This window comes from Sus scrofa, chromosome 10 (assembly GCF_054392235.1).
Source record: "Sus scrofa isolate SSC_HxYL_T2T_F1_AM1 chromosome 10, Sscrofa_HxYL_maternal_Yorkshire_Landrace_v2.0, whole genome shotgun sequence".
Classification (NCBI taxonomy): domain Eukaryota; kingdom Metazoa; phylum Chordata; class Mammalia; order Artiodactyla; family Suidae; genus Sus; species Sus scrofa.
The window spans coordinates 93,694,926-93,703,566 of NC_139392.1; the positions used below are offsets into that span (position 1 = coordinate 93,694,926).

An 8,641-nucleotide genomic window follows, 5' to 3' on the forward strand; every position below is an offset into this window, starting at 1 on the left:
TTTGACTGAGCCTGTAGCATGTGGAAGTTCCCCGGCGAAGGATCGAACCTACGCCACAGCTGTGACCCAGGTCACTGCAGGGATGACACTGGATCCTTTAGCCACTGCACCACAAGGGAACTCCAAGGGTCTTTTTTTATTGGTCATTTGTAATTCTGTTTTTGAACCAACTTTACCAATTTTTTGGGTTTTGGTATTTTTCTAAGAAATTTGTAAGAATTATTTCTATAACAAGGCCATTTTCTGTTATGAGAGTTGCAAAATTTTTTATTATTGGTTGGTCTTTTGACTTTGTAATGATACTTTTGTTGTACACACATCTTAAGATTTTCTATAGGACTTCCTGTTGTGGCGCAGTGGTTAACAAAGCCGACTAGGAACCATGAGGTTGCAGGTTCGATCCCTGGCCTTGCTCAGTGGGTTAAGGATCCAGCGTTGCCATGTGTAGGTTGCAGACACGGCTCGGATCTCATGTTGCTGTGGCTGTGGTGTAGGCCAGCAGCTACAGCTCCCATTAGAGTCCTAGCCTGGGAACCTCCATGTGCCATGGGAGCTGCCCTAGAAAAGGCAAAAAGACAAAAAAAAAAAATTCTACTGACAAATGTACCAGTTTTATCCTTTGTGGATTCCGGATTTTTATACCATACTTACAAATAATTCCCAAATTTTGTTTTACATTTACTCATTTTTTTATGTTTTTCTAAGACCATTTTATTTTAAACTTACTGAGCTATCTGGAATCTTTTTTTTTGGCTACACCCACAGCATGTGGAAGTTCCTTAACCCACTGAGCCACTAGGGAACTCCAGAAACCTCTTTTGGTATAAAGAAATAGGTCGATATTGAACTGATTTATCTCAACATGGTTCTTTTTTTTCTTGTTTTTTTTTTTGTCTTTTTTCCATCTGAGGCATATGGAGGTTCCCAGGCTAGGGGTCTAATTGGAGCTGTAGCTGCAGGCCTATACCACAGCCACAGCAGCTCGGGATCTGAGCCACGTCTGCAACCTACACCACAGCTCATGGCAACGCCAGATCCTTAACCCAATGGCCAGGGATGGAACCCGCAACCTCATGGTTCCCAGTCGGATTCACTAACCACTGCGCCACGACGGGAACGCCCTCAGCATGATTTCTTAAATGATCATTTGTTTCCTCAGTGGTTTAACGTGCTTCCTTTATCATATATGCAAATGCCACACGTTCTGAGTCTATTTCCGGACACAGTGTTCTGAGTCCCTGCGATCCATCCATCTCCTCCCCCTTGAGCAGTAGCCGTCTGAGCTGGTTTTCTAGGGCCGGGGCGGGAGGGGAGATGCCACACGCTGGGGGCTTCGACACCAGCATTCACCGTCTCCCCGTGGAGCCTGGGGCCTGAGATCACAGGACTGGATTCTCCTGGCGTGTGGACGCCGCCTCCTCCCCACGTCCTGCGTGATTGTCCCTGTGTGTGTGTGTCCTCATGTCTTCTTTGAAGGACGGCTGTCAACTTGGGTCGGGGCTCCGCCCTAACTGCATTTACCTTAGTCACCTCTTTAAAGACCGCAGCTCCTAACAGAGTCCCCCACTGAGGCCCCGCTGGGGCTCTGACGCATGAATGTGGTGGGGACACGTGTGCCGAAGCTCATGACACCGTCTCAAAACCAGAAGCGAAAGATGGTGGCGCGCTCACAGCAGTGAGAAAATGTGCTCCTGTCTGTCTGACCCGTGACGGCTCAGGTCATTGTCCACTTTCAAAGCACAGCCAGCAATCCCAGTGGACAGCTCGGCGTGGGGTTGCTCCGGAAACACAGACAAGGACACAGGTGTAGAAAGGGGCTGTGAGTCAAAGCAGACAAATCTGCTTCCAGCTTGTCCGTTAGCTCCAGACCCACCCCCGCACACGCACCGGGGAACAGCCCCTCAGAGGGTGGTGGGCAAACATCCTTCGGGACCCTGGGCTTTGCCTCTGACCAGCTGCCCTTGGTGTTTGGTTGGTGTGTGTTAGTTTGAGGCTCAGCCCATAGCATGTGAAAGTTCCTGCGCCAGGGATCGAACCTGTGCCACAGGAGTGACCCAAGTCGCTGCAGTGACAAAGCTGGACCCTTAACCCGCTGCACCACAAGGGAACTCCCAGACCAGCTGCCCTGACCAGCTGCTGAATCTTAGTTCTCTCTCTCCTGGGATCTGGATTTCACATGGGAACAGAGTCTCCCCAACTTTATACTTTCAAACTCTGGTCCCTAAAGACCCTTACAGTAGAAACAGGACCAGGTGGGTTGCCCTGGTGGCCTAGTAGTTAAGGATTCAGTATTGTCACTGCTGGGGTGCAGGTTTGGTCCCTGTCCCTGGAACCTCTTCCTGCCTCGGGGGAGGCAGAGAAAGAAGGGAGGGAGGGAAGGAAGGAAGGAAGGAAGGAGGGAGGGAAAAAAAGAGGAAAGAAAGGCAGAGAGAGGCAAGGAGGCGTAGAACCAGCCCCGTGCTTCCCATTTCGGGAATAGTGTCAATATTCCCCAAACGTGATGTATTACTTGACATTTGGTCACATCGCTGCCCGGATTGGTAGTATTGATGACGTTATTGATAGTATTGATACAAAAGTAATCTTAATGATCAGTATGTTGAGATATGTTGAAATCAGTCCATCGATTGGCCTCTGAATTTAAAACAGGACCAACGGAGAAGGAATTAAAAGTGGCTTTTCCCCCATTGAGCTTTTTATTGTATAAATATGCTATTGCCTCTGGCTTGTTTCCACTAAAAGGCCATTTCACTAATGGATATTTATTTCACTGCCGGAAGAAGAATACATAAAAGAGCCGTGTAAATGGCGTCAGGGGTATTTCTACCCCCGTCTGCTTCTATATGTTCCTGTTTATTCTTTCTCCAAAGGACACGTATCTGTTTCAAAGCTCCAAAAAGTGATCGGTGCAAATTCAATCACGATCATTTTTTTCCTCTCTGGATGTTAAAACTCCTCCTTTGTACAAATACGCTAGACCATTGTAGAATGTTTCCTGGAAAAAACCAACAATCTGGAACAAACTTCACCTTCGTTCCATGCAATGATTTTACCAGTAAATAAAAGTCAAGAAAGAAGCTTGGGGGGTAAGAGGAGGGGGAAAAAGTGAATGGATAGCAACAAACTGCTTCTTTTTAGGAATAGAAACCAGACAATTTTATTCTAAACCCTCAACAACAGATTCGAAAGACGTGAATTTTAACAACTGAATGTTTTCTTTGTGAAGACCCCTGGCATCGCATAATTCAGGAAGTGACTGATTCTAGCATTGCCTTAAGCAGCATAATGGCCCCAAACGTGCCACTTCCTGGTCTCCGGAGCCTGGGAGTCTGTTGTGGTTTGTGTCAGGGAAGAATTAGGGTTGCCAGGCAGATGGCCTTGACCTAAGGGAGGGCCCAGTGTAATTACCAGGGTCTTTAGTCAGGGAAGCAGAGGCAGAGGCATCAGATGCAGGGAAATGGCATCAGAGGAAAGGCTTGGACCAGCCACTCCTGCCTTTGAAGATGGAGGGAGACCCAGGAGCGTCCTCTAGCGGCTGGAAAAGGCAAGACAAAGGGTTCTCCCCAAGCCTGCCCTGGAGGCACACCCCGCGGACACCTTAATTTTAACTGGGCCAGAGCGTCCATAACTGCAGGGCCCTGCCTTTCATCTCTGCCCAAAGAGCTAACTTCTAAATCTTCACCCAAAATTTAGCCACAGCCAAGTGCATAGCCTATCCTAGGCGCTCAAAAAAACATACGAACGAAAGAATGACAATGAACACGGGGCACCCCGACCTTGAAGCCAATTCCAGAAGTATTACAAAGTGCCTTCTCATGTAGAGCCTGTAATCCAGGACCACGGAGCAGATCCAAGGTCAAACGCGGAGCCTTGAGCTGGATGGTTCTGCCTGGTGGTGGCTTCGTTATGCAAGCTACCAAATCACTCACAAGGGAACGGGAGCTTGAGTTGCTGTTAAAACATGTGAAACGTATAAAACAACCAGACATCGAGGAATGGCTGCCCTGGGAAGAGGAACACCCCAAGAGCGTACCCGTCTTTGGCAGGTGCCAAGTTTTCCTTCCTTCTCCTCGTTTGATCATTTCCACCCGGCAATGACCCTTGGCGCGCAGCCTCCGATGCGTCGCCTTCCCTGTCGGTAGTTTTCCTTCCAACATTCAGGACGTCGCTTTGTGTCCTGTTGAAGGGCTTCGGGCAGCCGCGACTCCACACGGAGGCTGCCGCCGCGGTGGGGGCGCCTTTCTGCCTCAGCAAGGAGGTGACCTTGCGCGGGAGTCAGAGGCCCAGCCTGATAGCTGGTTCTTGGGGCGTTTTAATCTTCAGGCGTTTCCTATGACAGGAAGCAGAGACAAGGTTCAAACGGCGTGTTTTAAAAGTATAAATGAGAAAAGTAAAGCTTTCAGGCCCTTAGAAGAAGTTTAGTATCACTGTGTCCCCGGGGTAGGTGCAGTGTGGTTTGAAGCAGCAATTCAGCCCTTTTCTCCATATAAATTACAAAATTTATCGAATCTGTTCTCCAGTGACCTACTTCTGGGTGTCTATTCCTGGCTGTTTCCAGCTTCCTTTGGCCTCTGTGCCTGCCTCTTCCTCTGTGCTAAGACACACTGTCTTGTTTGCTGTAGCTTCGTAGACGTCATAGGTCTAAACGTCCCTAATAAGAGTTTTCTTAACTCTCTAAAATAAGTTTCCCACACTGTCCTTCAAAACTGCGTTGCCGCTTCCTGACTCTTTGCTCCTTCAGCTCCGTTTTAGGATCACGTCGTGACTTTGTTAGGATTGCGTCGCATTTTTGGTGAGAAATGGCATTCTTACACTGAGTCCCTATCTCTGAACAGAGAACGGCTTGCCCTTTCCTGAGCTTTTCGTAAACGTCTTTTGTTAAAATGTTATATGAGGTTCACAACTAAAATCTCCTTTTTGACCCCCACTCAAATCGGAGTGTATTTGCCCAGGCAGGTGAGAGCTCCAGCTGGCATCTGGCTGGTTTTCCCCTTACTGAGTTGTGCTAGATAGTTAGAAACAGAGAGAGGTATAGGAAAGTGATACATGTCACTTTTTTTATTTCTGCGTAGTATTTAATTATATAAACATGTTATATTTTACTTAAGAAAATTCTTCTTGGAGTTCCCATTGTGGTGCAGTGGAAACTAATCCGACTAGTATCCATGAGGTTGCAGGTTGGATCCCTGGCCTCGTTAAGTGGGTAGGGGATCCGGCGTCGCTGTGAGCTGTGGTGTAGGTCGCAGACATGGCTCAGACCCCCTGTTGCTGTGCCTGTGGCGTAGGCTGGCAGCTGTAGCTCCGATTGGACCCCTAGCGTGGGAACCTCCATATGCCCCAGGTGTGGCCCTGAAAAAGCAAAAAGCAAAAGAAAATTCTTCATGGTAGACTGGTACGTTGTTCAGTGCTAGTTATAGTTAAAAGGGCTGCAGGCACATCTTTATTTATACATTATTGTGCCCTTGCGAGAATGTGGCTACAGGGTAATTTTCATGAAGTGAGATTTCTGGCGAAAGAGTACATGCATGTAAAATTTCTATCAATGGAGTTCCCCGGTGGCTTGGTGGGTTAAGGATTCAGCATTGTCACTGCTCTGGCGTGGCTTTGATGCCTGGCTGGGGAACTTCCGCATGCCGCGTGCGTGGCCAAAAAAATAAATAAATAAGTAAACAAAATTTGTGTAAATGATGCCTAAGTGCTTTCCCAAAGGGAAAAATTATATATAGTACCACATGGTACATAGACATAGAAATATACCACATGGCACGTAGAGCTGAGGGATCTGCCACGTGGCACCTGGAGCCGAGGGATCTGCCACGTGGGACGTAGAGCAAGGAGGAAACCCATCCCTGTAACCTCACACTCCTCACTAACCTTGAGTCAAACTGCTACATCTGAAACATAGGATAAGATCCCACTGTTATTTTAATGTACCTCTTCTTAACTTTTTTCCCCATAGTTATATATAAATTTGTAAAAAAAAAAAAAAAAAGTTTAACCTGTTTTTATTAAAGGTATTAGCCAAGAGGAATCTCGGCATCATCTTAGGTTTTCTGGAACAACCACTCAAAACTCCTGAAGTTAAACAGAGTTCAGGGGAGACGTGATGTGTCAGAGGTGGGTATCAGGGAACAGCCAGAGGCAGAAATGGAACTAAAATCTGCCAAATCAACACGAATTTCTGAGTGGGTCATTTTAAACAGAAAACAAAACGGAAGGCTCAAGCCAGTGCTGAGGCCAAGGTCGCAGTTAAGACCCAAGACGATAAAACTATGGAAGCTTGAGGGTTGAGAGACAACTGGGGGGAAATCGGGCCTCTTCTCTTTTACAGGCTCCACAGAAAGATGAAATGCCTTCTGCAGACTTATCAGTAGAACTGTTCGGTGGTTGGCAAACATGTGACACAGAATAAAGCTTTACTGAGGGAAGAAGGAATCTGCAGGAATGAGCATTAGGGTTCCCAGCCTGCGGCGCTTGCCCTCCTGCCTCGTCCTTAGCCCTGACACTTGATACTTTCTATCATGTTAACTTTGGAGACACTCACTTTGCAGTTCCAACAGTCATCACTTGCGCTTCATGGTGGATTCAGAAATAAGGGGTTTGCAAAATTTGCAGCATGTATTTTGTCAGTGACATGCAATCCTGGAAAACAGCATATTCAGCTAAACCACGTCATGTTTTTCCTGCAGAGGTCAACGAACCTTGACATCTCAGCATTCGTTTTCAAGGGCTTCATAACAAAGTACCACAAATGGGGGGCACACAGGACCGTACTGTCTCACGGTTCTGGAGGCCAGAAGTCAGAGCTGACGCACAGGTTCGGCAGACTGGTTCATCCGGAGGCTGCGAAGGAGAAAGTGTTACTTCCTCCCCGCTTCTGGTGTTGCCGGCCACCCTTGGGCACCTTGGCTTCTGGGAGCACGGCCCCTTTCAGGCCTCCTTCTCCTGTGTGTGTGTGTCAATGGACCCACTACCCCCTTTTATAAGGACAGCAGTCCTACGGGATTAGGGGCCCATCCTGTGACCTCGTTTTTACTTGATTGCCTCGGTCAAGACTGAGTGAGGTCACATCTGTGGTTCTGGGGCTTAGGGCCCCTGCATCTTTTTGGGGAGACACAGTGCTACACATGGCACTCCCCATTCACCCCACTGCCTCCCTCAGTCCCCGCCAGAGTCTATTCTGACTCTTCTGACAACGTGCACTTGCTGATTTTACTCCTACGGCTTCAGGATAACACCGGAGAGGTTTTTGCAACATAGGCTATTGCATAGAGGACTTTTGATGTTTCTTTTCTACATTGCAGTGATCTGTGTTCATATAAATTCAGGTCACATATGAACATTAGTATTATGTCAGTTGCTCAAAATAATTATTTATGAATTCTGTGTGTGTCTGTGTGTAGGTCAGCCGTCAATGAGGTTTATCCTGTGGGAACATTCTACCAAGTGGCAATTACCGGATGTATATAGCATTTACTCTTCAGAGAGCAAAATGTTATAACCTCCCCTGCCTCCGCTTCCTGCGCAATCAAGCAGGGTTAATAACATCAAGATCACAGAGCTATTGTGGTGACTCAGTAACATTTATCACCCAAATTCTTACTGGAGGAAAGGTATGTTTGTGTCCATAGCTTCTTTTCATTACCTCGTCCTGGTTCATCCGGGTTCTCTCAATAAAGAGGTACGTGGTTAACTGCAGAATCCTCTTCATTCTGGAGAGCTTTTGTAGATATGGTGGCTTTTCCCTGCAGGATTACGCTCTGCATTGCTGCCAAAGCGTTTCTGCGCTCAGATGGATTGCACCTGTCTACTTACTGCTTTTTCTTTAGAGCCTGGAAGAAGGGGCAGGAAGCCTTGAGTCCCTTTACAGACCTCGGGGTGGGGAGAAAGGAGGGAGATGAGAGAAGGGAGGAGGTGAAGGCTCTGAGAAACTGAGGGCAAACTTGTGTCTTGCCTTCTCCCAAGTCCCTCGGATGCCGGGCCCAGGTGTGTTTAATCCCAAATGCCCCTGCAGGCCCACCTGCTCAAGTTCTGTCCACCTGAACCATTCCCTGAGGTTTAAGAAGGGCATGGCGTGTAGTCCTTACAGACACGAAATGCAGGTGGGGGTGGGTGGCTCAGTGGGCCCGCACAACTGTGCGGGGCACGAGACCTGTCCTGCCGTTTACTGGGGACGTTCTGTTTGGGACCATTCATGAGAGCATGGCATCATGGAATCGTGATTCTAAAGCCATGCGATGCAGTCGTCGGACCTTATCCAAGAAGCCACACAGCCCAGGGCTAAAGCACCTGGCTGGAGCCTGAAGCTGGACGTCCTTCTCAAGTCACTGCAGGAACCCGCCGACGGAAGCGTGAGCACGCAGAGGTGTAGGCACACAACCTCCATCCTGGAGACCAGTGCCTACCCGTGGCCATAGGACCACACAACTCACCTGGCTCAGCTTAAGTCCGCCCCTCCCCTGCAGCTGCCCGCCCTCACCTGGGCAGGCCCGGCCCTCGTCTTCACAGGCCCACCTCTCCCCGCGCAGCCCCGGCCCTCGCCGTGCGGGGCTGTCTCTTCCCTGAGCAGGCCCGCCCCCCCCTAGGCCCCGCCCCTCTCCGCCGGGCCCTGGGCCCCGCCCCTCTGTCGCCGGCCGGCCCC

At 48.8% G+C, this 8,641-nt stretch overlaps 1 long non-coding RNA gene across 6 annotated transcripts; it reads right to left on the bottom strand.

The window, feature by feature from the left end:
• Nucleotides 1–3,131: 3,131 nt before the first annotated feature.
• On the bottom strand, nucleotides 3,132–8,577 carry LOC102159626 (uncharacterized). 6 transcript variants are annotated; one of them, XR_014818168.1, is made up of 5 exons: nucleotides 8,480–8,573; nucleotides 7,646–7,832; nucleotides 6,702–6,843; nucleotides 4,034–4,330; nucleotides 3,132–3,951 (listed from the first exon to the last, which is right to left on the bottom strand). It is a non-coding gene; the product is annotated as an uncharacterized LOC102159626 (long non-coding RNA). The 6 variants fall into 6 exon arrangements; XR_014818169.1 differs by having other exon boundaries at nucleotides 8,433–8,560; XR_002336447.2 differs by having other exon boundaries at nucleotides 7,646–7,872; nucleotides 8,480–8,555.
• Between the last annotated feature and the right edge of the window lie 64 nt (nucleotides 8,578–8,641).